Source organism: Triticum aestivum, chromosome 7B (genome assembly GCF_018294505.1).
Source record: "Triticum aestivum cultivar Chinese Spring chromosome 7B, IWGSC CS RefSeq v2.1, whole genome shotgun sequence".
In the NCBI taxonomy this organism is placed as follows: Eukaryota; Viridiplantae; Streptophyta; class Magnoliopsida; order Poales; family Poaceae; genus Triticum; species Triticum aestivum.
In genome coordinates this window covers 756,488,745-756,503,787 of record NC_057813.1, presented here as the reverse complement: position 1 = coordinate 756,503,787, position 15,043 = coordinate 756,488,745, and the positions used below count along the sequence as shown (strand labels likewise).

At 43.9% G+C, this 15,043-nt stretch overlaps 1 long non-coding RNA gene across 1 annotated transcript; it reads left to right on the top strand.

Moving 5' to 3' along the window:
• The first annotated feature begins 1,653 nt into the window (after nt 1-1,653).
• On the top strand, nt 1,654-13,456 carry LOC123162623 (uncharacterized). Its single transcript, XR_006481369.1, has 2 exons — nt 1,654-1,949; nt 13,064-13,456. It is a non-coding gene; the product is annotated as an uncharacterized lncRNA (long non-coding RNA).
• The last annotated feature ends 1,587 nt before the right edge of the window (nt 13,457-15,043 follow it).

The following is a 15,043-nucleotide window of genomic DNA, read 5'->3' as shown; positions in this document are numbered from 1 at the left end:
ATCGCCGGCAGCTTCTTCGTGCTTCTTCGGCTGCCTCCCTTCCTCCAACCTCCCGCATCTCACACTGCCCACAGCACAATGCCATCTCCCGGTGGGGCTCTGCCGCCGGAGCGCCCTGTCCGTTCACAGCCACCACTCCAGGCCGTTCAACGCCACCACCCGAAGCGATTCACCACCTCCCTCCGCTGCCCCTCCTATGTTTGTTGGCGTAGCCAGCGGCGCTCTGCCCCTCTTCTTCTTACCCTGTCCATCTCCGCAACTCCTCACAGGTGATTGTTCGCCCATCGTGTGGTGGTGTGTACTCAACTGAATGTTCACCACTGTTCGAACTGTAGCGCTAAGAATTTGTTCTCTTCTCTAAAATTTTGTTGCACGTTCGCTTTCCTATCTTCTTTCTGCAGTATTCAGCTGGATCATGTTGGAGATTCCTCACAGACTACCTGTGTTTGTAAATTGTGATTTGTTGTGGTCAGGGCATGACGAGGATACTACTGACATTGATCCCACACTTCCGGGAGGTGAGCTGGAACTACTACAGTTCTCTCTATATCTGTGGAGAAAGCTACCTGTTTTGATTTGAGTTAGGTTTTGAAAAATTCCTTTGAATCTACAGGTTGTTGTGACGGCCTTCGAGTGACTACATAGCAGTGAAAGGTAATGCGGTGCCCGTGTTGCGGCACAAGTGTAGAAATGTTGGTTTTATCTAGTGTAAAGTATAACTCTGGTGTGACTGTGTGCTAGAGAACAATGAGGATCAAGTTCTGGTAGCAAAAACATATTTGTGACAGTTCAATATGAAAAGTGAAATAAGTATTAGTTCAGTTGTATATGTGTGCACCGTGGTAGCAGTTCAGTACAATAAATTACATCAGTTCATTAAACAAAAAAAGAAACACATTTTCTGGTTTAGCCTCTATACTAAAACAAAACTTGCATTCTCTCCCTAAGTACACCGCTTGCATTCTCTCCCTAAGTACTCCTAAAAAGCTCTTTATTCTAATTTTCTAATTACTTCCTCAATAAGTTAGTTTGTGTCCTGGTACTTCCCTAATCTCTACATTTTAGGCATGCGACATTACAGAAAAAATTGGCAGCCTATTCTTATTGTCGCATTCAGATCAGTAATGTGTATATAGTGAAAATTATGGTGGTAATACCACCAATCAACCATTTTTCTAATTAAACAGAAATACACAACGAAAAAGCAAATATATTAACTAGTTCAGGCATGTAGGTAATCACAACAATGTCCATTTTACATTGTATAGAGGCTACATCAGTTGAGTATGAAAAATTGAACACAATGAGTTAACTTTGCAAGTACATCAGTTCACCTTGAATAAAATACAGAAGTGCACCGTTAAGATTTCCATCAGTTCGCTTATAAAAAAACAAAAAGTATTTGAATAAAAAAATTTGTGGGTAAGTAAACCAATCATGTTCTTGTAGTTTGGAGGCAAAAAATAATAAGTTCTACGGAAATAAATATAGAAGTTCATATTTCAAAACAAATGAAGTATTTGGGAAGTAAAATTAAGTATTTCAAAGTACACATCTTTTTAGGTTTCGTTGTGAACATGTAATGTTACTGTACATGAACTTGTTGTTCTTTTGACTAATGGGTGGCTGCTGTGTGTGTGCAGGGACGGTGGCATGAAGCAGTTGAGTAGGTGTGCGTGGTGAGCAGCTACTAAACTTATTCAGACACTACAAAATATAGTCCCACACAGCCTCTCAACACCACTTCTCGAACCTTCTTGAACCTTCATGGCCCAGGCCGTTCACTGCCTCCACACAAGGCCGTTCGATGACGCAACGCTCAAGCCGATCACCCTTGCCAGCACCCTAGACTCCCATGATATATCTAGTCAAAAAAATGGTTGATCATAAGTGCAAGTACACTACACACGCTGAGCTGCAACGGGACATGGTGACATCACTTCTTTTGGGTTATTTTCTGTATGAATCTGCATTTTCGTTATTAAATTCAGTACAACGAAACACATGAATCCCTAGCGGGTACCAAATTACTGATTCCTTAAAACAATTAATAGATTTCACCATTGGTTGGTCTACTTGTGTAAATCTGTCAGTTCATGACAAGTAACTTCTGATGCTAGAAATACAGGATGTTTGTGTGAATCTTGCTTGTTTCAGAGACAAATAGAGTTGGTACTTGCATCACATGGTGTACTGAACAAACATACGCATTCACATAAACATGCTAACAACTCCTCTTGCTATACTCATGCTTGTACTTGTTTATTTTTCTTGTTTGGGAAATGGTTTCCTATCCTCCTAACAGCTTTTCTAAAATTTCATTTAATTTAGTTTCAAATCAAACCAGAGCTAATGCATAAATGTCATTGGGTGAGGTTGCTAGGGAGATTTGCATTAGAGAATGTTTTGTTGGAAAAGCATCTATTGGTATTATTAACAACAAACACTAGTAGAAAAAGAGGCTTCCGTCCAGCCCCATTAGTCGCGAAACTGTAGGAACCGCGACTAATGAAGTCTTTAGTCGCGGTTCGGCAGACGAACCGCGACCAAAGGCCTGGGCCCAGGGCGCTCGGTGGCTAGCTGGTGCACGTGAGGGGCTTTAGTCGCGGTTGGCCAGGCCAACCGCGACTAAAGGTGCGCAAAGGCCTTTAGTCGCGGTTGGCCAGGCCAACCGCGACTAAAGCTCCTCCCCTATATATACCAGTTCAGCACGCTCACTTAGCCATTTGGTGCCACTTCTCTTCACAAGCTTCACAAGGGGGTGTAGGTTTGCTTTTGGTTCCTCTTATGCACACAAGGTGTTTGATGAAATGCCCTAAGAGGGTGAAACAAACATGATATGAAGTGTTGGAGCCACACTTGAGGTTCCTCATTTATTTTTTCCTCCTCGATCGCGGTTAGCAACTTGAACCTTTCATGCATGTGTGTCATTGATAAAATATGCATGTGTGCAGTTCATTGTTTAATTTATATTGTTTGTAGCTAGTTAGTTTAACAAATGCATGATGGTTAATTATATATTTTATATTATAATAATGCAGATGAATCGGCAATGGATGTACGGTAACCGACTCTCCGGCGAGTTCACTACGGGTTTGAAAGATTTCCTCGTAGTGGCTAATGCGAACAAGCAGGGGGGTTTTGTTATCTGTCCATGTGTTATCTGTAAGAATCAGAAGGGTTACTCTTCGTCAAGAGATGTTCACATGCATCTGCTTCGGCACGGTTTCATGCCAAGCTATAATTGTTGGACCAAGCATGGAGAAAGAGGGGTTATAATGGAAGAAGATGAAGAAGGGGATGATTTCATCGATGAAAGCTATCTTGCTCATTTCGGTGATACTTTCATGGAGGATGCTGAAGGTGAAGGGGAAGGTGAAGAAGAGGCACGTGATGATCCCGTTGATGATCTTGGTCGGACCATTGCTGATGCACGGAGACGCTGCGAAACTGAAAAGGAGAGGGAGAATTTGGATCACATGTTAGAGGATCACAGAAAGGCGCTGTACCCCGGATGCGATGATGGTCTGAAAAAGCTGGGCTGCACACTGGATTTGCTGAAATGGAAGGCAGAGGCAGGTGTAGCTGACTCGGCATTTGAAAACTTGCTGAAAATGTTGAAGAATATGTTTCCAAAGGATAACGAGTTGCCCGCCAGTACGTACGAAGCAAAGAAGGTTGTCTGCCCTCTAGGTTTAGAGGTTCTGAAGATACATGCATGCATCAACGACTGCATCCTCTACCGCGGTGAATACGAGAATTTGAATGAATGCCCGGTATGCACTGCATTGCGTTATAAGATCAGAGGCGATGACCCTGGTGACGATGTTGAGGGCCAGAAACCCAGGAAGAGGGTTCCCGCCAAGGTGATGTGGTATGCTCCTATAATACCACGGTTGAAACGTCTGTTCAGGAACAAAGAGCATGCCAAGTTGTTGCGATGGCACAAAGAGGACCGTAAGTCGGACGGGGAGTTGAGACACACCGCAGATGGAACGCAATGGAGAAAGATCGACAGATGGTTCAAAGATTTTGCAGCTGACGCAAGGAACATAAGATTTGCTCTAAGTACGGATGGCATGAATCCTTTTGGCGAGCAGAGCTCCAGCCATAGCACCTGGCCCGTGACTCTATGCATCTACAACCTTCCTCCTTGGTTGTGCATGAAGCGGAAGTTCATTATGATCCCAGTGCTCATCGAAGGTCCGAAGCAACCCGGCAACGACATCGATGTGTACCTAAGGCCATTAGTTGATGAACTTTTACAGCTGTGGGGTGGTGTCCGTGTGTGGGATGAGCACAAACAAGAGGAATTTGACCTACGAGCGTTGCTTTTCGTAACCATCAACGATTGGCCTGCTCTTAGTAACCTTTCGGGACTGTCAAATAAGGGATACAATGCATGCACGCACTGCTTACATGAGACTGAAAGTGTACATTTGCCAAATTGTAAGAAGAACGTGTACCTTGGGCATCGTCGATTTCTTCCGAAAATTCATCCAGTAAGAAAGAAAGGCAAGCATTACAACGGCAAGGCAGATCACCGGCCGAAGCCTACGGAACGCACTAGTGCTGAGGTATTTGAATTGGTCAAGGATTTGAAAGTCATATTTGGAAAGGGTCCTAGCGGACAATCAGTTCCGAAGGGAGCTGACGGGCACGCAGCCATGTGGAAGAAGAAATCTATATTCTGGGAGCTAGAATATTGGAAAGTCCTAGATGTCCGCTCTGCAATCGACGTGATGCACGTTACGAAGAATATTTGCGTGAACCTCCTAAGCTTCTTGGGCGTGTATGGGAAGACAAATGATACAAAGGAAGCACGGCAGGACCAGCAACGTTTGAAAGACCCTGATGACCGGCATCCGGAATGGTTTCAAGGTCGTGCCAGCTACGCTCTGACCAAAGAAGAGAAGGTCATCTTTTTTGAATGCCTGAGTAGTATGAAGGTCCCGTCTGGATTCTCGTCCAATATAAAGGGAATAATAAACATGGCGGAGAAAAAGTTCCAAAACCTGAAGTCTCACGACTGCCACGTGATTATGACGCAATTGCTTCCGATTGCTTTGAGGGGGCTCCTGCCGGAAAATGTTCGAGTAGCCATTGTGAAGCTATGTGCATTCCTCAATGCAATCTCTCAGAAGGTAATCAATCCAGAAGTTCTACCACGGTTACAGAACGATGTGATCCAATGTCTTGTCAGTTTCGAGTTGGTGTTCCCGCCATCCTTCTTCAATATTATGACGCACCTCCTGGTTCACCTAGTCGAAGAGATTTTCGTTCTCGGTCCTGTATTTCTACACAATATGTTCCCCTTCGAGAGGTTCATGGGAGTATTAAAGAAATATGTTCGTAACCGTGCTAGGCCAGAAGGAAGCATCGCCAAGGGCTATGGAAATGAGGAGGTAATTGAGTTTTGTGTTGACTTTGTTCCTGACCTTAAGCCGATTGGTCTTCCTCGATCGCGGCACGAGGGGAGACTAAGTGGAAAAGGCACGATCGGAAGGAAATCAACGATATGTATGGACGGCCATTCTCTGACTGAAGCACACCACACTGTACTGACCAATTCCAGCTTGGTGGCTCCGTACTTTGAGAAACACAAGAATATTTTACGCTCGGACAACCCGGGGAAGCCTGAATCCTGGATTAGGAAGGCCCACATGGAGACTTTCGGCAGTTGGTTGAGAAAACATTTAATGAATAACAATGATGTTGTAGATCAGCTGTACATGTTGGCCAAGACACCATCTTCGACTATAACGACTTTCCAAGGGTACGAGATAAATGGGAATACATTTTACACGATCGCCCAAGATAAAAAGAGCACCAACCAAAACAGTGGTGTCCGCTTTGATGCAGCAACCGAGAATGGGCAAAAGGTCACATATTATGGTTACATAGAGGAGATATGGGAACTTGACTATGGACCCTCCTTTAAGGTCCCTTTGTTCCGGTGCAAATGGTTCAAGCTAACAGGAGGTGGGGTAAAGGTGGACCAGCAATACGGAATGACAATGGTGGATTTCAACAATCTTGGTTACCTTGACGAACCATTCGTCCTAGCGAAAGATGTCGCTCAGGTTTTCTATGTGAAGGACATGAGTAGCAAACCGAGGAAATGGAAAGATAAGAAAACGATCAGTGCATCATGCGATGATCCAAAGCGCCACATTATTCTTTCAGGGAAAAGAAACATCGTGGGAGTGGAGGACAAGACAGACATGTCAGAAGATTATAATATGTTTGCTGAAATTCCGCCCTTCAAAGTGAACACCGACCCAAGCATTAAGTTAAATGATGAGGATGCTCCATGGATACGGCACAATCGTAAGCAAGCAGGGACACAAGAGAAGAAATGATGTGTAATAATTTATTGTATCAAACCTTTTGTCAAACCTTCAAGGGGTTTTAAAATGAATTAGTTTTATTTTTCTGATTTTTTTGATATATAATTGTATTTTTAAGATTTTAAAATGAATTAGTTTTATTTTTCTGATTTTAAAAGGAAAAAGGAAGAAGAAGAAAGAAGGAAAAAGGAAGAAAAAAACAGAAGAAAAAACAGAAGAAAAAAGGAAAAACAGAAGAAAAAACAAACAGAAGAAAAACATAAAAAAAACAGAAGAAAAAACAGAAGAAAAAAGGAAAAAGGAAAAAAGGATATCAAACCTTTTGTCAAACCTTCAAGGGGTTTTAAAATGAATTAGTTTTATTTTTCTGATTTTTTTGATATATAATTGTATTTTTAAGATTTTAAAATGAATTAGTTTTATTTTTCTGATTTTAAAAGGAAAAAGGAAGAAGAAGAAAGAAGGAAAAGGAAGAAAAAAACAGAAGAAAAAAACAGAAGAAAAAAGGAAAAACAGAAGAAAAAAACAAACAGAAGAAAAACATAAAAAAAACAGAAGAAAAAAACAGAAGAAAAAACAGAAGAAAAAAGGAAAAAGGAAAAAAGGAAAAAAAAAATATGCCACCTACTGGGCCACCACGGCCTGAATACGACTAGAAACCCATTAAAGGGCCAGGATTCAGGCCCGCAGAAGGCCGAGTAGGCCCACAGGCACATAGTGACAGAATAGGCCCGTAAGCCTGCATTTGAGAGGAGCTCGAAGTGGTGAGCGCAGCCGCGCTTATAAACCACTGTCGAAGCCTCTCGGCTAGCGAGGTGGGACTAAACATCCCACCGCACCGCGCCAGTAGACCTTTAGTCGCGGTTGGGGAGGCGGACCGCGACTAAAGGGTACCTTTAGTCGCGGTCCGCCTCTCCAACCGCGACTGAAGGGTCCTTCTGCGCGGGAACGGAGGCGGCGCCAAAACCCTTTAGTCGCGGTTGGGGAGGCGGACCGCGACTAAAGGGTACCCTTTAGTCGTGGTTGGGTTGGCGGGCCGCGACTAAAGGGCACCTTTAGTCGCGGTCCGCCTCTCCAACCGCGACTAAAGGTGCGTCTATAAATACTGCACTTAGCAGTTTTGCCACTTCCCATTCTCCTCTCTCGACGCCGAAGCGCTGCCCCGGTCGACGCCGACGCCCTGCCCCGACGCCGACGCCGACGCCGAAGCCCTGCCCCGACGCCGACGCCGACGCCGAAGCCCTGCGCGCCGCCGCCCCCATCCCCAGTGAGCGCCGCCTCCGCCCGTGCCCTGCCCTTGCCCGCCGCCCGTGGCGCCTTGCGCCCTTGCCCGCCGCCCGCCGCCCGCCGCCCGCCGCCCGCTGGCCCTGCCTGCCGTCCTCCGGCCCTTGCCCGCCGCCCGCTGGCCCTGCCCTTGCCCGCCGCCCATCGTGGGAGAAGAAGAAGGAAGAAGAAAAAGGAAGAAGAAGAAGAAAGAAAAAGGAAAAAGGAAGAAGAAGAAGAAAGAAAAAGGAAAAAGGAAGAAGAAGAAAGAAGGAAGAAGAAAACAAAAGAAAAACAGAAGAAAAACAAGAAAAAGGAAGAAAAAAGGAAAAAGGAAGAAAAAAAGAAAAAGGAAGAAAACAACAGAAGAAAAAAAGAAAGAAGAAAAAAAGGAAGAAGAAAAAAAGAAAGAATTTTTAAAATTAAATACGTGAAAATACGTGAAAGAATTTTTTGTGTCTAATAAAATCAATTTTTTGAAATACACGAATAATTTTTAAACGGAGAGGGGCGGCGAGGGGGGCGGCGATGCGCGCGGTGTTTTTTTAGGGATCAAGAGGGGACGGCGAGGGTTATAAATGTGTTGTCCTCGCCTCCCCTCTCGCGCTCTACCGCGACACCCTCTCCCACCCCTTCCTCGCCCCCTCCTTTCGCCACCGCCCTTTCGCCACCGCCACCGCCACCGCCCCCCTTCTTCACTTAATGAATTTGTTTTTACTACATGTTTTCAGGACTGACATAATGGCGGACGATAGAGCTGACCCGATTATGGACAACTATGATCCGGACGGTGAAGCACATATGTTCGGCATCATAAACGGCGATATTCTATATGTGCCGACCGGAGAAGAAGAAGATGATATCTCTTCTTATCTGAACCTTGACGGTGAAGATGAAGGGCGCCGTCAGCAAGATGATGCCGAACAAACGTCGATAAACGACGATCTTCAAATGGAAGTAGCAACCACCTCCGGCGCCGAGGTATATATATACATTGAGCCTCTGGTGATACAAACTAACTGATTTGAATAAATATGTGTGTACTAACGCGCGCGACTCTTTCTTATTTTAGCCCTCGGCCGGATCGTCGAAACAATCGAGTACGTCGTCAAAGCGTGGCGCAACCAAGACGATGAAACAAGGAGAAACATGCACCATCGAGGTTGTCGACAGTGCAACCGGCAGGCCGCTGGAGCCCCGCAAGAACGCCACCAAGTTTGTCAGCCAATGCGGAGCCATTGTTAGAGACAACGTCTCGATCACCGTCCAGGAGTGGAATGAGCCAAAGAAGGCACGAAATGATGGTTTCACTTTTGTCGATAAGAGAACAAAAAAAGATTGCTTCAAGAAGCTTATGGAACATTTCGTTCTACCTCCGGAATACAACAAATTCGATGAGGAGGGTAACAAGATTGAGGAAAACAAGGAGAGGAGGAGGCTAGTCAAACAGTTCGCTCTTCATAAGATGGCCGACGCATTCCGGAAATTCAAGCAAAATCTAGCCCATGACTTTGTCAAGCAGAACAAGACTCCGGATTTCAAAGGACAATATGAGAAACTGAAACATGATTGGCCAGAATTTGTGAAGCAAAAGAAATCGGAGCAGTTCATTCAAATATCGAAAAAAAATAAGGAAAATGCGGCTAAGAAGGAGTACAATCATGTTATGGGGCCAGGAGGGTATCGCCTTTGGGAGCCTAGGTGGGAGAAGATGGAGAACGAGCTGAGGGCGCGAGGAATCCGTCCAGGTACGGAGGGATGGGACCCAAGGGCCAAAAGCTGGTGGTACGGGCATGGGGGAACGCTGAACCCGGAGACAGGGGAGTGTGTTTACCGGGGCAAATTAATTAAACCCACCCAAGCCCTTATTAACGCAATGAGGGATGCTCAACAGGGGAAGATCAAGTTCAACAGAGAGAACGACGCGCTGACAAAAGCCCTCGGGAATCCTGAACACGGAGGACGTGTACGAGGCATGGGGCACATTCCGTGGAAAATAGGGTTCCCCCAGAACGATGACCCGTACGGTTACAGAAGCCGTAAGAGAAAGATGGATCAGGAAGCAGATGTTGTGGCGCGGTTGGTATCGGAAATGGATGTGATGAAGAAAACCATGAGTGTACTAGTAGCCGAAAGAGATGCAGCTCGGGTGCAGCATGAAGATCATCCAGCGGATCTCGGAAGCCAGCAGCGGAGAAGCAGCGTGGCTTCCACGGAGGCCCCACCGGCTGGTGCAGATGCACCGACGATCGAAATTACTGCACCGGAGCCTCTGGTGGTCCAAATTACTGCACCGGAGCCTCTGGTGGTCGAAATTACTTCACCGGAGCCTCCTCGCTACCCCGTGGACGATATAAAGGAGATGAAAGAATGTCATCTGTATTATCCTATCGGGAACATGTCCATGAAGGTAGCCATCGGCAGTGCTTTACCATGTTTACCTGGAGCACTCCACCACAACAACCCCATTCAAGATGGCTATGCTCGTGTCACGGTGGAGGACATAGTCCAAGGGTTTGAGGACCTGGAGATTGACATTGCTACACCTGAAGGGGAGAAAAGACTTGGAGATGTCAAGCGCCATTTCATTCTATGGCAAAAGAAGTTTATCAAGTTTCCAGGCGAGGCGCCAAGGACAACAAGTCCACCCCCCTACGGTGGTGGTGGTGGCGGTGGCGGTGGTGGTGGTGGTGGTGGTGCTGGCGGTTCACCTACACCTCCGTCACGTCAGCCGACGCCGCCCCCCAGTCCACAACGTCCGGCGGGTGATCAGCCGCCGCCCCCCAGTCCTCGTCCGGCGGGTGATCAGACGCCGCCCCCCAATCCACCTCCGGCAAAGAAGCAGAAGCAGTCCTGGATTATTAACCCGGACCCTTATGTACCTAAGACCACAAAGGTACCGGAGCCATCACTGAAGCCTCTCCCCACAAGGCCTTGGGAACGTAGTGCCGAGGAAGTCGACGCGGCCGCGGCTGCTGATTTGGAGAAATGGAAGGCGGACTGCAAGAAGAAAACAGAGCCCGAGCCCAAGCCAGTATTTTCTGATGAGCAAAAGAAGTGGGCTAAGTCATTTTTGAGCACACCGTCCCAAGCCGCGAAGAATCTGCCTAACGACTATGCACGTGAACTTCGCAGGCAGGCACTCATGTTCAAGGAGAACAAAGAGCGGGAGAAGGCCGAAAGTAAAAAAAGCGGGAAACAAGTTGCCCAGCTCGGGGAACAAAGTAAACAATCGATTGCCCCGCTTATAGTGGAAGCCTTCTGTCCTGATGCCCCCGAGATCATACAAGCTGCGGCAGCACAGGGATTGACTGTAACGAGTGCCAGAGAACAAGCGGCCAACTTAGGTATTACTCTTCGTGAACTGTTAGGCCTTGATGAGGCGCCAGTGAAGGAGGTAGTAATTACATATGTCAAGAATGGGCCTCTCGTCGAGCCTGCGGAGGAAAAGGATCTACCTCCACAAATGAAAGGTCTGCTGAAATGGTACAAGGGTTACATAAAAAATAAAAACGCCAAAGAATATATTTATGCGGAAGTTAGACATGAGCATCACTTCAAACATTACTATGTACAAATTGAACTGAGTGAATTGTTCCAGCTTTTCAATCTGCGCGAGCTCGATAAATCTATCATCAGTTGCTACGTTCTGTAAGTGATTTATTAATTTCTACCCCATCTCGTTCATATTGCCTGCACTATATATATGTCCTAACTATATTGTTGTGTCCGCTATTATACATGCAGAATGAAGATTAAGGAATGCAGAGTAAGGAACATCCATGATGTTGGGTTCATTGACCCACACATCGTTAATGGACATGTGTTGGAGCGTTACCCCGCCGACGTGGAGGCAGACCTGTGGCAGTTTCTTACAAAGCAGGAACTCAAAAGTGATATTCTATTTCCTTACCATTTTGAGTGAGTGTTTCTGTCTTGAGCACATTCTCTTTTGTTTACTCCATGCATGGTATGTGGCCGGCTAATCGATGAGTTATGCATGACGTACTGTGCATGTATCGTGTCCGCAGGTTCCACTGGATTCTGCTAGTAATTAAAGTTAACACCTCAGAATGTCTCGTCCACGACTCTGTGAATATGGATCCAAAGCTTTGGGGCGGCATGAGAAGAATGCTGCAGAAGTAATTATTTTCATTCATTTGCGCTCTATATCGATCGGCCTATTTCGTTCATTTCCTAATATCAAGTAACTAATTAATAACTCTCTTGTTCATTTAATTTTCTTTGCCTCGTAGGGTTTGGAGACGGTTCGTAGATACAAAGGTCGGTGAATTCAAAAAAGAGCTAGAATTCAAAATGTTAAAGGCTAAGAATGTTGGGGATATTCAGCCACCGGAGACCAATCTATGTGGATACTATGTCTGTGAGATGATCCGGAGATACACCTCTGAGCGGGTTCCGAGTGATACCAATGCTAAGAGGAATAACCTCCGGTGGATGCTTAGTCCAGAAGCTCGCTTCCGACCACTTCAAGAGGAACTAGCTGGATGGTTCAGCAGGGAAGTCCTCCATCCTAAAGGAGAACACTATTACGAGGACGTAGAACTTTATATGCATTAAATCATGTATGGAAACTTGTTCAAAATTGTATATGGTCATCCGATGATATTGAATATATATTGTATATTCCTCTTGAATTCTTTTTGGTTCTAATTTCAAATTTATTTGAAATTGTACATTCATATGCATGTATGTAGTACCGTAGAATATATGAAACTCCTTCAAAATTAAAATAAAGCACAAAAGAAATAAAACAATACAAATTAAACAGAAAACAGGTTTAAGGGGGGGAGGTTTAGGGGGGGGGGGGGGCTAAAACCCTAAACCTGCGGCGGCCTTTAGTCGCGGTTGGCCAGAAGAACCGCGACTAAAGGTCCTCCGCCCCGACGGCCACCTGGCGCCCACGTGGACGGGCCTTTAGTCGCGGTTCTTAAGCAACCGCGACTAAAGGGGGGGGCCTTTAGTCGCGCCCGGTCGGTCGCGGTTGCGCAACCGCGACTAATGGCAGTTGCGAACCGCGACCAAAGGCCTTTTTTCCACCAGTGAAAACTCTCGGTGGACATATATAGACCATAAATCTTGAGACTATTTTCACCATTTTTTGCCCTTTGGTGTTTGGAAATTCTAAATTTTGTTGATTTCAACTTGATGAATATAAAGATATATGCCATGAGTTTTAGATTATATCTCTGCTATTGTAATTGCTTGTTGGTGTTTATTAGTAGATATACGTGTATGAGTTCACTCCTGACTATTGTAATAAAGTTTTTTAGGATTTGGAAGTATCTAGTCTGGATTGGCAGTATAAAAACCATATATAAAATGTCTTGATCCATGCTAGCAGAAATCTGAAAATAAACTCAGCACAGTTCCTATATTTTATTCAAGTTCAAAGCTAAACATTTCTAACAGCTTATCGCTCCTTGCAGGATACACACTATTCATCGCATTTGTCATCGAGCGATTGCACCACTATCTTCAGAAGCTCATCACCCTGAGGAAATCAGCCAACACCTCCCAGCGAGGAGCTTGAAATTTTCCAAATGGAGTTCAAACGTGAATTTGAGAAAATGATTCCTTGGCTAAGTTCAAAAAATGTCATTCTGTGAAGTTCGGCTATTCAGCCATGGACTAGTCAATGGTGGAGTTGCAATTTTGTTTCTTCTGTACATACATGAATTGAATGTAATCAACGGAAAGAAACATATGTTGATTCTCCAAGTTAGAGTTCATTTTTATTTTCTTACAAGTAGCAAAACTTCCTGTGTAGATCAGTACAGCTTCTGTGCGATCTTGTGTTACAAATCTTGTAGTACTGTTTTTACTAGGATCTTTCTAGTACTTTGTAAAGCAAGCGTGATCCATTTGTAAAAATATGGCAAAAGACATCCTTCACTCTTGTAGTATTTTGCTAAAAAAATGTTTTAAGTTCAATGGATGCCATCGAGAAAGTTCAAACATTTGATATTCCTGTGCTCATGTTCTCAACCTGAATGTTATTTATTTGTTTGCGACTCGTCTCATACTTTGCGAGATGAAATTTTTTTCTCTCCAAGTTTTCTACTCTTTATATGAGTGGTGAATGTGTTCTCTCCACTCTCTTGTCTATTTTGGTCGATGACCCTGTTGACATAAAAAAATTGTATGGGAAAGTTTGTGTAGTACTAGCATATAAGTTCTAGAAAACTAAACAAGGAAAGTTCAAACAAGAAGCTCTATGCACTTTCATGTCTATTTTCGTTGATGTTCAACGTGTATTACTAGCATATAAGTTCAAAAAACAAACCGCAGTTCCATGAAAATGCAAAGAAGTTCAAAAAAATATAAAAAATTTCTAGAGTCAAGTACAAGTGCTCATCCAACACGGTTAAAAAATATGGTCTGTCCATGTATTACTAACATATAAGTTCAAAAGATTAAACGCGGTTAGTGCATATTGAATTCAAGAAAATCCTAAGATCGGTACTAACTCATAAGGAGATCAGTATGAGTTCAAGTGATCAACCCCCTAAACATTTTCTTTTAAAAAATCATCAAGTTCAACGATATAAATCATGCAAATTCGGGACGATAATACCATGAACCGTTGAAAAGTTACGAGGATAACCATACAGAAAAAACAGAGTAAAGTCTAGTCTGTGAAAATACGCTCAGTACTAAACCATACGGACATCCGTTCAAGTACTCTTTTTTAGAACCTTTCAAAATTACTCTATAAAAAATACATCAGTACAAATGCACACGTAGATCAGTACAAGTACTCTGTTTTTTCTGACGGAAAAAAACAGCATGATGGGTCTCACCGTAATCCAAATTACTCTTCAACGGTTGATAATTTGAGAAAACGTTCAACATGACTAAGTTTCGTATTTTTGATATCTTTCCAACCGTATATTATTTTCCTCATTTTAACAAACTTTTGAAAAAATCGCGTTCGAAATCAAATTTGACCGTAATCGAATTCGTTTTGAAACAGTAAGGAATTAGCAAAACATTTCAATATGATAAAGTTGCGCATTTTCCATAGTTTTCCAGCGCCGTATCATTTGCATCAATCCGACAAACCGTTTGCAAAAAAACCATGAAAATACGTTTCGCCCAAAATTTCACCATTATCCAAATTACTTTTAAATCGTATAGAATTACAAAAAATATTAGATATATGGAAGATGCGGATTTTCACCAGCTTTCCAACGCCATCTTATTTGCTCAATTCCGACAAACCGTTTGAAAATTGAGTACAAAATACGATTCACGTTTTTGGTTTTGAAAAAAAGGTTTTTTCAAAACTGCTCTTAAACCATAATGATTTTGCAAAAACGTTTGATATACTTGAAATATTGTTGTCAAGAGCTTTCCAACGATATATTACACGCCCCGTTCCAACAAAAAAGTTGCAAAAATGTTTT